At 38.8% G+C, this 21,392-nt stretch overlaps 1 long non-coding RNA gene across 2 annotated transcripts; it reads right to left on the bottom strand.

The window, feature by feature from the left end:
- Positions 1-14,423: 14,423 nt before the first annotated feature.
- LOC122990526 lies at positions 14,424-18,685 on the bottom strand. Of its 2 annotated transcripts, none has more exons than XR_006405396.1 (3): positions 18,632-18,685; positions 18,271-18,339; positions 14,424-14,735 (listed from the first exon to the last, which is right to left on the bottom strand). It is a non-coding gene; the product is annotated as an uncharacterized LOC122990526 (long non-coding RNA). The 2 variants fall into 2 exon arrangements; XR_006405395.1 differs by lacking the exon at positions 18,632-18,685 and adding an exon at positions 18,506-18,545.
- Between the last annotated feature and the right edge of the window lie 2,707 nt (positions 18,686-21,392).

Below are 21,392 nucleotides of genomic sequence, written 5' to 3'. Positions count from 1 at the left end.
TTGATTTGAACTATATTGTAAGAAATATTTATCTGTTGCTGCCTATGGGCTTCTAATTTTTGTAATGCACCGAGATCTACTTTGTGTAAGTTCTTAACAAGATCTTTATTGAATATGTATAAAATTTAGTCTGAATATTTATGATCAGTATGGAGTATTTTGTCCTAGTGACTGAGAGGAAAAATCCCACCTAGCCCTCAGTGATGAATATTCATGAGAATACCAGTAGAAGAGGAATCATCATGCAGACCTGGCTGGCCTCCCAGATTCATATAGCAAGTCATTTTAACACAAATAAGGTTTTGTGGGACCATAATTACATTTAAGAAATATAAGTGCATTTTGAGGAGTTATAATTGCATAGCAACGAGTAAGGAAGACAATTCAAATGAACTGTCATTACGAACTAAGGGACTCTTCATTATTTATCATAGGGAGGGGGGTGGCTGGGGTGTGACTTAGGTTTTTCTTTTTATCTTGACCCTCCCCAGAGCTACAAATATTTTAGCTTGAGCCTCCCTGAGTGACTGGGGGAAAAATACATGACCCTCCCTCCACCATAAATAACCACATTTTATTAAATTCACACCAAAGGTAGGTAGAATTGGAAAAAATAAAAAGCAAGTTTTTTCCGACCATTACGTTTAATAGCAAACTGTGACTCTTAAACCTTGGCCCTCTGACCCTCCTTCCCTCGTCGGGGAAAAAAGCAAACTACCAGCCCAACTTACTGTGTCCTTCCCTATAGTACTGCAAAAGTTACCTATGACAGTTCCAGCTCTGAAACAAAAATAGTGCAGCCAATGTTATGAGCAAACAGCACGGAGGGAGTGAGAGTTATCACCGAAACAAACAGCTAATTTCTTGAGCAAAATGCAAATCTTCCTTAAAATAATTACATCATTACACAAGCTGTGTGCACTTCAGCAGAATATGGGTGCATGACAGCCAGCCCTCCTACGTCACAAAACCAACCTACACACACACACACACACACACACACACACACACACACACATACATTACAGCACGCAAACAGCCAAAAATTAGCAACATGTGTATATTAATAACCGTTTTTTCCAAATAAAGTAACATATACAACAGTGGCAGCAGCGGCCAGAATAATATCAGTTGACACAGCGGCCGTTATTAGATTTTAAAAATTTACCCTTTGATGATCGCATTCACAAAAGTTACTTGAAGTTGAAAAAAGCCTTGGTTTTCTACACCAAATTAGCTCTGGTGAAGATCTTCCTTTGCCAATTAACTCCAATTTTTCATTAAAAGTTCATCTTGAAAAAGGTCTGGATAATCCTCATTAACCATGGTTACTGCGGCTTGTTTAAATGTTTTTTTCCTGTTAGTTTGTGATTGGGTCCACTCCATTTCAGTGCGCGGCTGTATCACTTCATCTAACTGCGAAGGTCAGGATAACGGTTTAAATGGAAAGTAATCTGTCAGCCAGCAGCAGCAATCACGTAACTGTCAGCTGACAAAAAAACAACAATGTCGGCCTACAGCGCAAAAGCCATGGCAACTTTCCTAGATGACAAATAGGGCCTAATTGCGAGCATGGAAAGTAATGTTCACAATATGATTTTAAGTAAGCCTGAATGACATTCATCAGTTCTCTGTCTTATCAAGCTCCCTTGACTTGTTTGTGTTTGTATGGGCCATGTAATCGTGGTGACGTTAACGCTGCTTCCGCCGCTGAAATTTGGCAGCGGATCTGGCGTATCTGCCAGCTGCGGCAGCAACTGTCTAATGGTATTCAGACTCTGCCTACTCGGTGCAGCACATGTGTACCAGGGTGGTGATGGTGCGGATCTATTCACAGTGCACAGTGGGCTGACCTTGTCATAAAGTAACTACAACAAGGCCCGCCCATTTAGAGGGAAGATATGGTTACGATTGGTCAATTTTACTGTTATTTGAATTACTCGGCCCTGTGTAAAATTATAGCTAGACCACCAATCACAGAGCTGAAAGCAGCATTTTCTTCCCAGCAACTGTTGAGGCCCAAAATTCTGATAGGCTGACAAAAGGGGCTCTGGAAACAGCTGCCTACTACTGGAAACAGCGGTAATATTGAACCAAAACAATAAAGTTGTGGGCCATGAAACCAAACCAACAACAAACCAAAAACTCGGTGCTATATGAGAAATAAGCCCTCCAAACTAAACACATAAGCATTTGCTTATCTGACAGCCCTATCAGTAACATTACATTGTTAGTGTCATTTTCATTGTCACTGCCTTCCAAAGGCACATCATCTCCTCTGTTAAGGAAAGATTGTCGTCATTGTTAGAACAGCGTCCACCTTTTCAAAATGACACACTTTGTGGACCTAACTATCCACCTTGACCACTTTCTCATAAAAGATTTCACAGCATTTCATAAGAGGTCACTGTTAGAAAAGTGTAGGTCATTTTAGAATTTGAACATGAACTTAGCATTTGAACCAATGGCCAATGTTGTCATTTTCTTGATTGGACAGACTCCAATGGAGATATCTTGAATTTGAGTTTTGATTTACCAATAAAAGCAAGATATCTGGAATTCACATTTCAGATAGTAAAATCTAAATTGCACTTATTTTAATTGGTTGGCTCCACAGTCTTACTAGTCAGAGGGTTTATAGGACATATTTAAAATTAATGTTTGGACCAATCATAAATTAATTGCATGAAGCTCTAGCATTAATTGGGTCAACATAATGAAATTGCTCGCCTTAAACCTAGCATCCAGCAGTCAGAAACCTTGCAGTGGTTATAGTGGGGGTCACATTCAGATTCAATTTATTCTAACTGCACAGTACAAGAATACCACAAAAAATGTCCAAACCAGCTGCGAGCCCTCGGGCACTGCAATCCAGTGTAGATGCTTGTCAGTGATATGGGTCAACCCCAAGAAAGGAAAGTGTGAATGAGTAAGAAAAGAGGAACACAGACATGAGAGTGCAAAAGGAAAGGAGAAAATGAAGTAGGCTAAGAAAATGGGAAAAGGAGGAAACTAAAGACGGTAATGTGACTGAAAGAAGCCACTAAATATCAAAGACAAAGAGAAGGCACGTTTGCATGGATAGAGATGACGCAGGAAGAATGGAAGAAAAGAAGTGGTGAGGAGATGAATGAATGAGACAACATCAATGAATGACACAGACCCTCTTTTGGCTAACTGACAACAAGTAAACCAATTTGGAAAATTAATTGAATGAAGACAAAAAGAAAGGAAAGTAGGAAGAAGAGAAAGGAAGAGAAAGGAAGGAAAGAAAGCAGGTTTTATAAGTGAATGAGATGGAAAAGAGATAGGAAGGAAGGTGGAAAAGTATAAATCATGTAAGGAGTGAATGAATGAAAGATGAATACATGGCTTGTGTGTCCTATCCCTGATGTGGTAGATGTAGAAGGATAGTGGTGTTTAGTGGAGGCAGCCCTTCCCTCATAGCAAATAACAATAAATGATTGGAACCATAAAGAAGAATGGTAACGATGGCCTGAATCAATGCTGCTATTCATCACAATGGAATTTACGTCCACTCAAATCCACACAGCCATTCTTACAGCCACGACAGAGAGACAGAAAGCGACGGAGAGAGAGAGAGAGAGAGAAAGCATGTTTGCAAATATTTATTTTCATTTTGTTTCCAAGGTCTTCCACAGGAAATGTTTTGCCATCAATCTGTTGTTTCTCCTTTTTATCCTCCCCATTCCTTCTCCTCCTCTTTGTCTTGCTCGTCTTCGCCAAATTTATTATTCCTCTTATTTTTTCCTTACGCTAAACAATTCAGTATAAGCCCATATGCAGTCTAACTTCCTCAAAATCTCACAAATTGCCAGCATTTGACATGTATTTGGTATATTCTGGAATGAGTTTGAATATTTAAAAATATTGGTTAACGTATTCATGAGGGATGTATCTTTGCACGTGATGTCAAAATGTACATATCAATAAATAATATATTAATGAATATGAAGTGAAATATCCAAATATCCAAATACGTATAATTTAATGTATATAACATTCACATATCATTTAAATGCTCTAACTTGAAAATAATGGAGGGCAATTTTATATACATGTGGTTTTAATATTTCTTCACAAGTAAAATAAAGCTCTAACAAATAGAAGCTACAATCGCTTAACGGCTGATCCTGACTGGATGATGTCAAAGGATAGTGCATCAGTATTTTTCCACCTAGTATTAGCATGTGATCTGTGTCTGGATATTGTGTCTGTAGAAGGGTATGCATGCAGAAATGCATTGCTGTCCAAATGCTATCATAATGGCCAGTCCACATCTGATCAGATCTCAGCAAGGTGTATATGCACCCTGTATGGCCATATTCTTCACAAAAAGTCTTCCCAACAAATTAAAAGGTCACTGAGGAAAATTAAGTAGAGCCAATACAGCAGCATCACTTCCCTTGACCTGTGACACACCATATATTGACAACCTAATTTGCATATTTAGATACAATCACAATGTGAGCAGAATAGAGTACATTTATTTATACTAGGTATAGTAACAAAGGGCCCTTGATAAGATGTCATTACCCAGTTAATGTATCCTAATGCAGATTACAAGTGTCACAAATACTCATCTTGTAATTATATGTTAAATGTTTGGCTCTGTGGCTACTGCAAGGTATCACTATCCTGAAAAGTTTCTAATGTGAGATGATAAATAGTGCCAAGAAATCAATATTTAATTGATTAGTCTGTCTACAAAAAAAACAAATAAAACAAAAATGACAGCAACTTCTATCGTTTATATGTTTTAAGTTATTTTTTTGTTTTTCAAATGAGGATTTACTGCTTTTCTCTGTTTTATATCATTGCAAAGTGATGTGTCTTTGGGTTTTGGACTGATGTCACCTTGGACTTTGGGAATTTGTGATTAGGAACTCCATTACTTTTTTATAAATTTTATAGAAGATAGTCAATGAACAGGGAAGAAAAATATCTATAAATTAACATATTATGAAAATAATCTTTAGTTCCAGACATAATGGGAATGCTTTCTAGCTAATTTGCTATCCTATCAGAATATAAATCCAGACAAATTTTATGATTTAGCAAGTAAATTCATGGACAAAAGAGAAACTGTAAAGGTTACTCACACAGCCAGATAGTCCTGAGATTCCATGTGAGCAAGAACAACATCTTGCAGCAAGGACCTGCTTCACATCTATGCATTTCCAATGGGAGCTAACCCAGAATTCTAGTAAAACCGGCAGGAAAGGACAGTGTTGTCGTTCAGCTTCCACTCATATCACCACTGTTGTCATCTGTCATGTCAGCCATGCTGAAACCACTGCTGGTAGATGTTACATCACACGTGCAGCAGACAGCACTAGCCTCAACACTCACAACTACTTCCTCTCCTCTCCGGGCATTCTGCTACACTTTTCCATTAGTGGTGACAGCAGGGCCATTGCACGGCCCATAAAGTTTGTATGGCTTCACTGTTTTGTGCCTGGACCTCGCTCTGTCACACTCACTCATAACAACACATCAGCTGGATGTATGGTCGCCTGCAGACACTGGAGGAAGACATTTCATTCACTCTGGGGCTTGTAGCTGCACATGTGTTTGTGCAAGCATGACACAAATAACAGTTTTCAGTTAACATTGTGGTCTGTTTCCACACACACTCACAAAAGAAGTGGGAATAAATATCCTTTTTTTTATCAGACAGGAAGCAATGCCTTAAGATGAAGTAGTATGTGACCACACATACATACATGCATGCACAAACACATACATACAAACACATTGCTAACTGGTTTAAAGGCAGGGCATCATGTTACTTTCACCTGTTGCCTGATAAATGTGTAATTTATTTGCCCATCTGTTCTTCTGCTTTTGGAGCACTGATGTCATATAACTTACACACACATGTTGTGGTATGTATTATAGGAAGCCTGTGTGTGTCTACGTAATAAAATTCACTGATTATATCTTTCATTTTTCCTTCTCCTCCTTTCATCCCCTTTCCTACTTTTATTCATTCTTTTCTGTTACTGCTTTACATTTGCTGTCTCATCATTTTCTCTACATTTATCTGATCAGGGATCGTTATCTGACTATAGCTGCCCTACCTGACACCAGCATTTGAATAGATTAGAATAGAAAGGGCACTTCTATTCATCTTAACTTTCTTGAAAGTCTGTCTTTGCAGGTCTACTTTACTTAGCTACTATAGGCCCTTTTATGGTAAGAATCAACTAGAACCAGGTGATTTATGCGATCACATATTCACTGTAGTACAAAGTCAGGAGGTTGTGATATGTAGCACAACAAGCTAGTGAAGCTCTGTAAACAGAACTGCGTTCCCATGCATGCACAGTGGCGTCTGCCTTGCACAGAACTACTCTCCAGAGACTAAAAATGTGATCACTGTCATTAGAGTTTGGAGCCGTTTCTAAACAACTTAACGTGACTGCAATTTTCGGGGCCAAGGAACATGTCAGCCATTGCAGCAGCATTTATGTTTTTCATAACAATGGAGGTCTACGGCACAGAGAAATAAGATATATCCCATCTTTCTGAAGCAAAGTGCCCTATGATATTCTCCATGAATATGAGAGGCAATCAAGTTATGCAACAGTCACAGACATTTTAGAGGAGAGAATATTCTAGCCTACAGTAGGTGATGTTACACTGTCAGCTGCAACACAAGATGACTCGTATGACAGATCTGGACCACTTGTAAATTTTGTTTGTACGTAAGAGAAAATTGTAAGTACAAGAATACCACTGAATGCCACAAATTCTCTTAAATTCTTTGTATGTGCCTCTTAAGAACAATTCTGTGATTGCATGTTACAATGCATGTCACAATGCACATCACGTGTTTATATGCAAAACCGGGAAAACGTGAGGAAAACCTACTTATTCATCCTTCCACTCCTCAAACTCTGTAGCTGTGGAGGTCCGGGGGTGGATGGGAGGACATTTACTGGACATTCAATGTCACATTTTGAAATCGCAGATCACATGGTGTCTTTGTTCCACCATGTTGCAGCCATTTCTGTTCGTTCTGTTCGTTGGTCCAGATGAACAAGCTGGAAATGCCTCTCCCAGGTTAGGAATCCTAGATCTGATGAGAAATTTAACCCTGTGTCATGTGTGCTCTGTAATTTGATGTGGGAACACCAGGAACATCATGAAAAAAATCTTTTGTAGTAAAATTAGTAGAAAGTATTTTCTAGTATTGATGAACTGAAGATGATCTTAGTGGACTTATGGGTTATGTATGAAAAGATGCATGTGTCAAACGGCACAGCAGGAAGTAATTGTAAAACTCAAGACTTCACTGCAGGGGTATGGAGGTTCAGTACAGGAACCGAACACACTGACTATAATGGTCCTGACTGTGGAAAAAGGACGCAGGCAGAGACTCAACAACAGTAGGAAGCAGAGTCCAGAGATTAAATACACAACTAATGATTAATCAATAAGTAATGTCAGGCACAAGCAAGCTGCATTTGGATGAGCCTGTGGACTGGGTCGGATCTCTAATGTTGTATTCCATCTTGAAATAAATTTTGGAGGACAGCAGCTGCTGAAATGGGCCGCAGCTGTAGACGGATGCAGAGAGAGACACAAAGCATCTTCAACCACAACACTGTGTTTACTAGTTCCTCTGAAGCTTAACCCTTTAACAAACAGTTCTCTTTTGCCTAAAATTAAGAACCTTTGAACTATTATCCCCTTTTGTTGGTCTTGACAGATTATGATTTCTTTTTCTGCTGATTCTCTTATACCAGCAGATAGAATAATATACTGTTGGGTTTTTTTTAGCTTTTTATATAATAAACTTGACACAGTGGGCTCCAACAGTTTTATAAACTACACAAACCTGTTGCTGTTCATGAGATTTTAATGCCCCAAAAATCGCCAACTCTTGTTACCAAAGAGTAAAAAGAAGAATTTCACACTGCAGTGTTTCAAGTCTATGCTTTTCAGACAAAAATATAACAAATGTAGCAGTTTCAGTAGTCATATTAGGGAGCTCAAAACAATTAGAAAATGTTACAACAGCTTTCAGTGCTGGATTTGACATAAAGTTAGATGCCAAATGACATTTTTCTAAACAGAAAAACAAAAGAAAAGAAAAACAAAATAATTGGCAAGCTTCAATGCACATAACACGGATGTGGTGAACCAAATATATTATTTTTACCTTATGTTTTATCTAAATTATTTTTGTCTTATCTTTATTATTTTCATTTTAGTTGATTTCTGTAACATATTTAAACTTCAGGTCCATTCTGATTAAGTCATTACACTTTAAAACCCTGCAATAACTGTTTTTTTTCCCATTCCAAATAGAAGTTAATGTGTTGAACTTTGTTAGCAACCAGTTGCTTATTTCCACATCCAGCAGTTATGGAGCAACATTATCATTCATTTGGAGTTGTGTTTCTGTCCACCTGGTAAAGGTAAGTCCAATATTTACTCTCTTTCTGTTTTTCCTCTCTACCAACTCCTGAGGGAATTATCTGGCTCTTTAGCTGCTAAATGCTCCACTATGTTTACCAGCTAGTCATTAACTATATCTGTTTGCTGTTTGGTGCTGAGCAGCTAGTGTACATCCTGCTACGGCCAAATGCAATGAGGTTGTGAGAGTGAACCAAAACAGTAAAGTTATAGCCGGGCAGCTAAACAATGAGCTGAAATTCATTATAAAGTTCCATAAAGCCAAGGGGAGCTGCAGAGTCACTGACAATTCTCTGTGGGTTCATCACCATTATAAAAATATTGATTGTAGCTTTTTTTTTTAAGTCAAATGAGTTTTTTTTCTTCCCATGGACTACAGTATCTGTACATGATTCATATGACAGGTCTGGACTCTTTTGCCTAAAAGAAAATGATAAATATCAGAAATTTGGAGAATGTGACAAGTTCTCTTAAATTCCATTAACTACTTGAATCTGTTTGTATTAGTGGTTCTTGCATGAAGCCTGATGACTTGCCCACTTCATGCTATTATAACTTAAGCAGTTAGTGGACCTGATCTTCACATGTATTATATGATTAGTTTGTAATGCCCATATCTAAACCAACTTTACAAGGTGTGACACAGCTAAGAATATTAACAGCAAATGTTGACTCCAGTGTAAATTAATAGAATGATAAAATGAATCACGCAAAAAACGATAATCAACATGCATTTGTAAATGCATCTTTGATGGGATTTTACAGATCTCTGTGTAAACACAACAAGACTATGTCAAAACCTAGTTTATGGCTGGACTGTGTATGAAACACTAGAGGGCTTTTAATTTGAAACTATGGATACAGGAAGTGGCGACACTTGGTAACCAAGGCCCCAGGAAGTGTGCCACACTTTGACTAAAGCCAATTTGACATAGGGCCTTTCTCATAAACAAGTATATCAAGTTCACACTTGCATACTTGCTGGTTCAGACTTGACAAGTTGAAGCTAAGCTACACAACTACCTGACTGTACTGTGTGAAAACAATCTCAACAAGCTCCACTAACACTTTTTTTCTCACAAAAAAATAACATTGACAGAGAGATGCAGTAAATTATTGTATTCAGTCTGTAATGTAACTGTAACTTTATTTCTGGACATTTGTTAATCAAATGGTTTTATCAGCACTTACTTTAGGCCATTTTGGCTCAACAATGTGAATTTCATGCATTTAATAATGACCTAAGCTGAAATAATAGCAGATGCATTACTCAGCAGCAACAATCAGTTCTGCAGAATAATGCATGCACCCCTTAACACTCAGTAGTGACACTTTAAATCAAAGCTTTATAGGAATCAAATGGTTTTATCAGCACATACTTTATTTGATCAACTTTGGCAGAGTTGATCAAATAAAATTTCTCATTTTTAGAATATCTGAAATCCTATGCTTAAAACACATCTACAAAGAACACTGAAGAGTTCATACTAAGAAATACTGAGAGATTAATCAAGGAAACCTTGTAAATTTCATTCCAATTATATCAAGGAACTGGTACTACCACTAAGTCTAATAAAACATTGATCACTCAATCTTCAAAAACTGTAGACTTCAGATCATTTATCATCAGTGATAAACCTCACAAAGAAGATTATATCATTTTTAAACAGTACTTTGCCTTAAAAATCATTCCAATACCTGGTAGTTTTCCCTTTAGCTGTGTGTGCTCCCGTGAGGTACATGTAATTCTTGGCACGCAGGCAGAACTTGGTACAACACCGGTCTCACCCGGCCAGTTATTTAGATAAACTGACCACATACTGGAAAGCAAATTGGTTACTTTCTCACCTGAAAAAATAATAAAACTTAGTAAAGTAACATATTGACAGTCCTACAGCGAAAATTACAACAGCTTTCAGCCTGGTTCAAAATCCTGGCCATTGCTGTCGATTGGTGTGAAATGCATTCTGGGATACTTGGCTGTCCCAAGCTTCAGCAGCCTTTAGCGAACCAATGGTGTAACTTCATCACTCAATCAGTCAGTCAGTCAGTCAGTCAGTCAGTCAGTCAGTCAGTCAGTCAAGGACTTTCGTGTTTATAGGGCTAGCCCCGCTGTTGTAATCCAGCCACAAAAAAATCACACAATCAGTGCAGCTGATTGTCAAACCAAAACAATGTTTTACTAAAAGATTCCATCACCTTTTATTTCATCTCCAGCACATCGCATTAGAAAAACATGCGTGTACGCCTGGTCTGATGAATGCGTGAGGTGTGCGCACATTCTGTTTATAAATACCAGTTTATGTGTGGGAAATGGATTTTGTGTTGTGTGCATCGTTTATGCTTCCCTGGGATCTTGTTCAAGGACACTTCAGCAGGGTAGATAGTTGCCAACACTCCTCTGGAATGATTGGACAACCCTGTCATGCTCCAGTCAGACTTTTGGCAAGGATTTTCCACACATACAACAATGCTTATTTCCAAGAAAACATCAATGATACTTTATATTCTAGACAGGTTAGTTCCCTCTTTATCTGTTCTAATTCTCAGCCAGCTGCCGTCTAACAGCTTGGTTGTGTTTTGGGACCCAGACAACAGAATATTATCTGGGAGGATTTCATAGTTTTATGATCCTTCCTTGCAGATAAAAATGACAGCTCTAAACAGATTGGCATTTTCACTGTCTGTATTACAATTATCTGTAGAGGAAAAAGGGTGGACTGGAGGAATATAATATAAAGCCTTCAATCTAAACCACCGAATGATCACTAAATGAAGACTGCTACTCTGTCCACTGAATTTATTCACTCATCTTTTTATTCTGAAAAGTAAAACTGTTAATGATCCTGTGGTCTACTCAGTGTGAAGATTTACTGTAGTTTCATCTGTAGCATCTGACTGATCAGCTTTCTCTTTACACTTGTGTACATTTTTTGCAGTGTTAATGTTTGACTTCCTGTTGCCTCATTAGAAGGTGTTTGGAAATGTCAGTGGTGGGCATGCCTGATTTTACAAGGTGATAAATTTATCAGCTGTTCAGTAAAGAGAATCATCTCTGAGGAAATATCCTGGTGTTTATGGTTCTGCTTTGCAGCTCAGAACAGATCAGCATCGCACATTGGATTCGTTTCAGGGGTGAGGATGAAGGAGAGAAGAAGGTGCAGGAGGGAGAGGGAGACAGTGTAACTCAAAATGACACATATGAATATTCAAAGGGCTCATTTACAGTCCTTTACTTTCAACAGTAAGCTTTAATATACTATACCCACCCTGATGGCTGTTCTGATCTCCTCTTTCATATTGCCTCAGTACCAACCTCTACCAAACGACAGTCATGTGGGGCACTAAAGATAAAACTTAAAGCTGCTATAATCGATAATATATATATATATATATATATATATATATATATATATATATATATATAAAAATATATATTAATCGAATGACTACATGTAATATGACAAGGGTCAATCCTAGTGATAAACAGAAAATTTTCACCTGACTTTGCAGTTCACCCCAGCCCTAGGGGATGTTTTAGCATTTCCATGCTCAGTATTTTCATTTTCTGCCCTGCTGCTTTAATGTCTTCATTCAGTCACACCGCTCTCATTAACTTCATTTTCAGCAGCAGCAGGTAGCTGTTTTCAGTTAAAAGAATTCTGATAAACCTGCTGTACACCACCTGATCAGCACCAAACAACAGAGAGCAGTCAGACAAAGTTAGCTACTAGCCGGTGAACATAATAGAGCATTTAGCAGCTGAAGAGCTTTTTCTCAGGAGCTGGTAGAACCCAAAACAGAGTCCCAACCTGTCAAAGCAGATAGCTGCCCACCTACAGCCGGGTTCTGCTTGAAATTTCTTCCCGTTACAGTCTAGACCTGCTCTATGTGAAAAGTGCCCTGTAATAACTTCTGTTATTTGGCGCTATATAAATAAAACTGAATTGAATTGAATTGAATTGAAATATTGGACTTGCATTCAGATCCAGAATAAAAGTCTTTACACATCAAGAACATTGTGAATATACAACACAAAATAACAGAAGGGAATTTGACTCACCGCATATAGTATGTTCACATCAAACACAATGCAATTATGCAATTATGTTGGCATAAAGCGATGATGACCTGGTGCTGATTCTGCTGAATAAAAAGAAAAATAAAATTCTGGGTGCATCCTATTCTGAGAGGGAGGAGAGAACAAACTGGGTGCAGGAGTCAAAGCTCTACCACAGCCACTTTCAGACCCACTTCAGAATGTCCATGGGATAGTTTGAGGAGTTTAGCTGTCACCACACATGAACAGATGGAGGAGCAATTTCAGAGAGCTGATTGACCCGCAAGAGTGCCTAGCCTTGTACCTTTTACATACTAACAAACGCTTACAAACTCTGTCTCATCAAGGAGTTCCTGCATTTTTATTTAAATCCAGGACTGCCTCTCTTACCCCCTTTTCACCAATTGGAACCTAGTGCTGGTGGTGGGCTGGTGCTGGTTCTGGTTCGCAGTTGGTTCAACTAACGACCCCTCTAAAAATTGTCTTCCACAGGCTAGAGAGCCAAGTCATTACCTAACTGTACATGCCTCCAGTATCCCAGCAACGCCAATGCCAACTTCAAACACATCCCACTGCAACATAGTAGTACAAATTTCCAAACAGGTGTTATTTAGATAAACCAAATAGACCAGATACTGGGAATCTAAATGGTTCCTTTCTCGCCTGAAAAAATATTAAAACTAAAAAGTGACATATTAACAGTCCTAGAGCAAAAATTACAGCAGCCTGGCTCAAAATCTCTGCCACTGCCCTTGGCAAGTTAACAATTTTTCATAGACTGGTTGTCAGAAGAGTGACCGTGTGTGTGTGTGTGTGTGTGTGTGTGTGTGTGTGTGTGTGTGTGTGTGTGTGTGTGTGTGTGTGTGTGTGTGTACTCCCTGTCTGACTTTAACTGATGTGTTCAGTGCCCAATAGTGTGTTGTCATTCTGCCTTTGAGAACATCTTTGGACAATTACAACATCCCAACTTGTCAATGTTAAGTCCTGAGAGAGAAACGGGCAGACAGGAAGAGGAGACAGAAACATGCAGTAAGTAGAGGAAGGAGAGGAGACAGACAGATATATGGATGGTCAAACTGAGAGAAGAGAAAATGTCTCAGACAGAAGGCCATTTAGTCAGACTACAGACCGAAGATCTATCATCAAAATAACATTTGAGTATTGTAGTGAGAATTGCTTGATCATTCAAAAAACACACAAAGAGTATTGTCAGGTTTTGAAAATGTAATCAAATAATACAATCAGAAGTACAATGCATCATACTTCTGAGAGACAGAGCACATACCACCTAGAGTTACCTTTTCTCTCTCTGGTGAGTTGGCACTCAGCCAGTTCTTAAATACTCTTGTACAGACTCAAAAATAAATGTAGGTCAATGAACAACCCTCAGATAGAAACAAGGGTCAAGAGTTCAACTAGTCAAGGAATAAGATTTCTTCCCAACCATATGTAGCTCCTAACACTACTATTTAGTATGGATTTTAATAATTTTGGACCAGAATCAGAGGCAGAAATGGCTATTTGCAACATTAAATGACCACACGAGACAAGAAGCTATAAACTGGTACTGTGTATTATTTTTGAAAATAAACAAAATAAATTAAATAACTTTAAGTTCAGTAAATAGTTAAATTCCACAAAGATATCTCAGTTTCAATTCAGCAACAAATCATTTCTTCTGTCACTTTTTCTTTTGGTTTTGAACCACTGAGTTCTCTTCAGCTACTTTTCTGTTTTGACTGGGTGCACCCTTCTGTGGCAAGAGAATAGGTATGAATGGCACTAGCCAGTGTAATCACAAGGATCCAACTACGCCACCCTGGGGGTTTTACCCAGGGACAAATGTTACCTCAGACCAGTACCAATAACCCAGAAAGGTAATCAGGTTTGTTACACCAAGAGGCGAGAGACGTGGTTCCAACCATCAATTCTTTATTTTAACAATAGCAAAATTTAGTAAAAAAACAATTATTAAACATACTGACCACACAGGTATTAAAAAGAGGGGCAGGGGAATTATTCAGGGCTGAGGCTTACTAGGGGAGGGGAGGTAGGAGAGGTATCCAGAAGAGAGTCACCCCGAATCACACGTGTACACACATCCACACACACACACACACACACTGGTGAATGGTCAAACCCAGGGATGCAGTTAAACACCGCACAAAGGAAAAAGGAGGAACCATCACCTACAGTCACCAACCCCACCACCTTGGGCGCTCAGCTCCTGAAAAAAATAAAAAGGGATACAAAATCAATGAAGTGTTCGACCAAACAAACAAAACCACCATACAGTTGCCCTAATGTTGAAACACTTAACACTGGTTATCAACAGCTATAGGAGAGGGCCTCCTGCCGGCGGTGTAACAAAACAAGAAAAAAAAGAAAAGAATAAACCAAAATTAAACTAAATAAACACATAAACAATACCGAACAATACTCATTACAGGGCATAAAAAAACCCTGTACTTGCACAGCTAACTAGAAAAAGATAAGTTGGGACAAATAAATGAACTAAACTAAGCAAAACTGAGGATAAGCAAAGAGAAAGCAAAGCAAAGAAAAAACCCCGCTCACAACGCACACGCACTCTCACACTTACACCATTAAAACGACTCCGATAAAAAGAGGACTAGTCACGGTACTGCCGGCCTTCAACGCAGCACCAGCAGACCCGACCAAACAAATAAAAACAAAAATGATGGTTGTTAACACTAATTATGGGTAAAGCAGCAGCGTTCTTGCAGAGTGGGCAAGAATGACCACAGCAGCTCCCGGTTAAGCTGCTATATAATGGCCAGGGCCCACAGTCCTGTAACACATAATGAAAAATCAAATTAAAATGAGAATGACAGCTGCCAAAAAGAAGATGAACCTGACACCATAATAGGCTACATACCAATCAGGCAGCGTCTGAAAGTTCAGGAGGAGAGAGAGAGAGAAAGTGTCTATGGAGCCTACGCTGCTACTACACACAGGAACCTAGAAGCAAAACACCTATTTACTACACACAATATAATAAAATTTGCAGCGCGAGAGAGAAGTGAACCTACTGACAGCAGTCCATGAGAGGATCACTTCTGAGGGAGGTGAGTTACCACAGAGGGATCTACAAAACCATAAACTAACATAAGCAACAGCATGGGAGCATACTTTGAGGACCAGCACAGAAACTACTCCCATACCTGCAGTAGTTGCGGAAGTCTGGTGAACGGAGGCGGGGCATGCATTCAGCGTCAGGGGAGCACTCAGAAAACAACTACCTGCCTTTATAGGGTGCCCACAGACAATGAGTGGCTCGAGATCGCCGAGTAATCAAGAGACTAGGAGACTACAGGCCTGCTAAAACCAGACAGGAATACATTTCCATTCTGCTACACTTCTATAGGTAAACTACATTCTCAATATCTGGATCCAACGTTAGTTAGGTAACAATATCAGAACCATATCCTGTTCAATATTATCATTTCACAACACACTTCAACCTTGCAACACTTCTCTATTCACTGCTCTAGCAATAACAAAATTACTTTAACCGAGACATTATAATACACCATATCAAAAGTATGAATACTCAGTCCACTCATTCAAACCAGTGCTGGTTATGACTCAGTCCTTCCACAGGCACAGGGAATGTGTTTGAAGAAGAATGAAGGTTTTTCCAAGTCAAGTCAAAAAATAAAGAGTAAAGTCAGAATCTGGGATTTTGGATTGTGCAAGTGGGGCTGGGGGTTGAGCGTGAGAGTGTCGCTGGCCTTGTGCAGTTAAGATGTTTACCCCACCGCCGTGGCAGGAGAGAGGTAAGGTTGACAGTTCTCAGCTCTGGGCTCTCGGTTCAGGGATCTTCAATCCAGGGATCTAATGGTCTCGTCTGGTTTGGCTCCCCATCAACTTCAAATCAACTCAAAAAACCTGACCTGCAGTCATTGACATGACCAGAAATGATCATTAATTGATTGCCATTCTGATTTGTCAGGAATGACTAATTCCTTAAACTTCAACAAAATCTATCATATAATGTAAACAATCAACACATTTTAAATAACCTTTACAGTAAATGGATTTCTGAGTAAGATGAACTAAATTACTATTTTTTTCTTAAAGGTATAATATGTAATTATTCCACATTAAAGTGTCTAAAAACAACTAGACCTATGTTATATATTTTGTTGAGTTGTGTACTTAGATTATCTCAAATGTTTCCAACAATTTTCAAACCCAGAAAATCTGTAATTTAATCAAAGTAACGGACCGCTTCATTTAGCCTGTCAATGGCGTCATATCTCCTCTACCAAAGAGTAAACATGCACAAGATGCATACGGCGGCGCTGTGTTTGTCTGCTACAATGGCGTCTACCAAAGAGTAACTTACACACATACAAGATAATACATTTGCGTTGTGGTTGTTCCACAGAAACTGTTATAAATTGACTTTTATTCAGTTTTAAGCCACATTTTCATGATAAATTTAGGTTGCTTTTAACTATATCTTTCAGCCGGAAGAAGGATTTCGTCATTGGACGTCTGGATCTTAAGTTATCAGAGAAATAAACTGGGCAAACGTTAAGAGGGGCTAACAGCCCCTTCTGGAAGTCCAGTGGTCACCAAACATCGTCAGAGAAATATTGATATTTCAGGTGAAACAGCTTTAATTAGTATTTACCGATTAACAATTTTAATCTGCATATATATTTGTTTTTGGAGAGGAGGAGACCTCTGCGGATAATTCGGCTCCCAGGAGAAACTGGCGGAACATCTGGATCTTAAGTTATAAGAGAAATAAACCGAACAAGTGTTAGCAGCAGCTCGGCTAACAGCCTGTACCGGACGTCCGGTGGTCACCGTACATCATCGGAGAAACACTGATTTTTTAGGTGAAACAGCTTTATTTAGTGTTTTTATCTGTAATCTCCAAGTCCGTGTGTTCTGGAGAGGAGGAGACCTCAGCGGGTAATTCGGCTCCCGGTAAAAACATCCCAAATGATTAACATTGGAGTAATCCTACCCCGGAGAAGCTGGTTATTTAACAACGAAGACAACAACTCCCATGATCCCTTGCTACTTCACACCGTCATCACACTCCGTCTTTTGTTATTGTTTTGATTGAGAGACCTCTAGCGGCTGAAACTACATATTGTGCGTTTAACCTGGTATTTTTTAAAATTAAAACAATATTAGATGAATTACAGACCAACAGTGTGAACTTTACACTCTATATTCTAATGTCTTCTGTTCTTTTTAAATCAGATTCACTATACCTATGAAATACAATACCAGACAAAACATAACTTAGTATGTTGCTTCAGTATGAAACAGCCTAGCATCGTGTGGCGCAACATTTAATTGTTTACTTTTACTACTACTCACCAATTCAGGAGTTCCTCTGTGTCACACACACCTCTCCGAGCTTACAACAAAGTACAGGCTGTTACCGTTCTGTTTTGACAACATTATATGGCGTTTTTACTGTTTTATCTGAGTTATATCTTTGCCGGTCAGCGGCAGATTAAACAGTTCAGTAGTTTTACCAGCCACTGAAAACATTGAACAATTAAATACTCTACATGTCACATCTTTATATTTTTTCTAGTTGAGTTGTCAAACAGTTTTACTTTAGTTGAGCTCTACAACAGTCGGCTAATTGCACTGTTCAGCACTACATGCTAATTTTTGTTAGCGCTAGGCTCATTCACTTGAGCTAGCCAGCTTAGCCTAGCATCGAGTGGCGCAACATTTAATTGTTTACTTTTACTACTACTCACCAATTCAGGAGTTCCTGTGTGTCACTCGGCAGGTTTCAATGAGCAGCCTCTCACACACACCTCTCCGAGCTTACAAAAAAGTACAGGCTGTTACCGTTCTGTTTTGACAACATTATTATATGGCGTTTTTACTGTTTTATCTGAGTTATATCTTTACCGGTCAGCGGCAGATTAAACAGTTCAGTAGCTTTACCAGCCACCGAAAACATTGAACAATTAAATTACTACTACTCACCAATTCAGGAGTTCCTCTGTGTCACACACACCTCTCCGAGCTTACAAAAAAAGTACAGGCTGTTACCGTTCTGTTTTGACAACATTATATGGCGTTTTTACTGTTTTATCTAAGTTAAATTTTTACCGTTCAGCTGCAGGTTTTCTCTCAACAGTGTCACCCAGCGTCTGACAAGCGTACGCTGTGTAGCTTGCCTACCGTGCTGCGGACCTGCCCTCTGATTGGCTGAGGCACTTCTGTGTTGTTAACTCTTTGTGACCCGGGTTACACATATGTCAGAAATACAGCACACAGGTGTGGACCAAAGCAGCACCACAAAGTGACATTGCTATCACATTGAATTAAAGAACAAACAGTACTATCCTCCAGGGGCTTGTCAAATCAACACATTAAAGAGACATAGAAATCTACTATGATTTGTCCTATAACTGGCTCAGACAAAAGTACGACATCATAAACTAACTTACATACATTCAACTGTCTCATTTTACACAGCAAGGAGCTAAATTTATAATAGACACAACATGAAGGTATTTGGAACAGATGGTCAAATTGTTAAACTCAAGGCTTCAAAACGGCAGTTCACAAACGAATGGGTGACGTCACAGTGACTACGTCTATATGTTTTTACAGTCTATGGTTCTTTCAGATAAGTATGACTTAAGCCAAGAGAGAGCTGGGCCAGAGAAACCAAAAGTACACAGTATACAGTGATCAATGTTAGGATCAAAGGCTGCACTGAGATCCAGTAGTAGAAGAGGTAGAATCTGAATCCATAGCAAGTAGAAGATCATTTACCACTCTGGTTAGAGCGGTTTCAGTGGAGTGACAGGCCCTGAGAGCAAACTGAAAAGGTTCATATAGATAATTTCCTTTTATATGAGTCAAAAGTTGTTGAGTCACAACTCTCTCGAATACTTTAGAAAAGAATAGAATATTAGAAACTGGTCAATAGTTATTAAGAGACCCTGGATTGAGATGCGGTTTCTTAAGTAGAGGTATAACCACAGCTGTCTTAAAACTTCTGGGGACATTGCCAGTAGTAAGTGATAAATTAGCAATATCTAGCATTGTAGGTCCCAGAAAAGGCCAGAGGTCTTTAGGAAGTTTTGCTGGTAAAGGTCAAGTAGGCAAGTAGTTGGTTTAGAAGCTGACATGAGCTTAGTCAAAGTCTCAAGAGAGATAGTCTCAAAAACTGTAATAACAGGGACTATCTGTGACACTTTGTATAAATATGAATTTGGTAAGACAGGATCTACAGGAGTAGCTGGAGTTGATGAACTTATTTTGTTTATAATATCATCATCCTTACTGCAGAATAAGGCTAGAAGCTCATGAGTTATGATAGGTAAGCAGCTAATAGATGGCTGCTTTTTAGTAAGTTTAGCTACAGTGTTGAAGAGAAATCTAGGGTTATGTTTATTAATATTGATTAAGCAAGAGAAATACGCTGCTTTTGCAGCAGATAAAGCACGCTTGTATTTCAATAAACAATCATGCCAAGATAGGTAAAAACTTCCAATTTTGATTTTCGCCATTTATGTTCCAGTCTCCTGCAGGCCGACTTAAGAGCACATGTCTCTTCATTAAACCAGGGTATAGACCTCTTTAGTCGCCTAGTTCTGGTAGTAAGAGGTGCAACTGAATCCAGGAGACTAGAGACGGCCACATTTAAGTCACTAGTGAAATTTTCAAAAGAGTCTGTCTCTGCAGTGAAAGGAGCCGAGACTTCAGGTACCTGCAGACCAAATGCAGCTATGGTAGGCAGACCAATATGGCGAGTGGTAAATACATCTGTTCCGGCATTAACAGGACAGGCAAATGATGCTTCAAATTTAATGAGAAATTGATCTGACACAGCGGATGTGGCTGTTAAGACAGTCAGATCAGAAACAGCTATCCCTTTAGATAAAACCAAATCAAGGGTGTTACCATTGCAATAAGAGAAGCTCATGTGATTGGTTATTACTGAAGCTCTCCCTGACTCCATCTGCTGATTCTGTATTACTCCCACTAATAATGAATTCAGTCTCTCCTCCACCTTGTGTACCACTGCTGATGATCAACAAAATTGCAGAAATGTGTTGGTCACACCCACATGTGCCATGTGCCAGGAATTAATACTTGGATCTGCGCCTATGCCCTATTTCAGGAAAATAGGGCCCTGTGTGTTCTATATTTTACCTTTGGGGACAATAAAGTTAAAATTGAAGTTGACAGTATAATAGAGTGTTATAAGAAAATGCAATATCGGTGTTATTTCTTTCTGATATAACCCTAAATGGCTACTTCCCATGTAAAAACATGCATGGACAAGCTTTTTGCTTTATTGTTCATATTTTCAAACTGTACGTATCAAGAGAAAAGCCTTTAAGAATGAGGACAAACATGTTTCCTGAACATAAATCTCTCTTGTGTGTTAAATTGCACAAATCTAATGAAGACCTTGACAGAGCTGCTAACATTAGCCTAAACTCTGATAGCATTTAAAACCTACAGAGTAAGTGTGTTGTGAATGGGGATTCTTGTAATTGTAACCTGAAACCCCACAAAATGTAGTTAGTTAAGGATGTGCTGCTTGGCCTTGGAGGTAATGGTAGGTTTAACAATCCAAATTTATTAGATACCAAGTATCACTTCCTCATGTACACAGCTTCAGCATGTGGATTAAACCACATGTTTCTGGCCAGAATTATAATAAAATAAGACACACTGTTTAGTTAGTTTTTAGCCTTCAAAATAAAAGAACAAGTTCAAAAGTGTGTGTATGTAGGTCCAAACCAGTTTGCTTGTATTTAATTATTACACCCAGTAAATGACATGTAATGTCACATTAACAAGAAGACTGCAGTACAACTAGATTTCTGCTGTGTCAGTATACCCACAA

Source organism: Thunnus albacares, chromosome 10, assembly GCF_914725855.1.
Source record: "Thunnus albacares chromosome 10, fThuAlb1.1, whole genome shotgun sequence".
In the NCBI taxonomy this organism is placed as follows: Eukaryota; Metazoa; Chordata; class Actinopteri; order Scombriformes; family Scombridae; genus Thunnus; species Thunnus albacares.
This window is presented reverse-complemented; position numbering and strand designations above follow the sequence as displayed.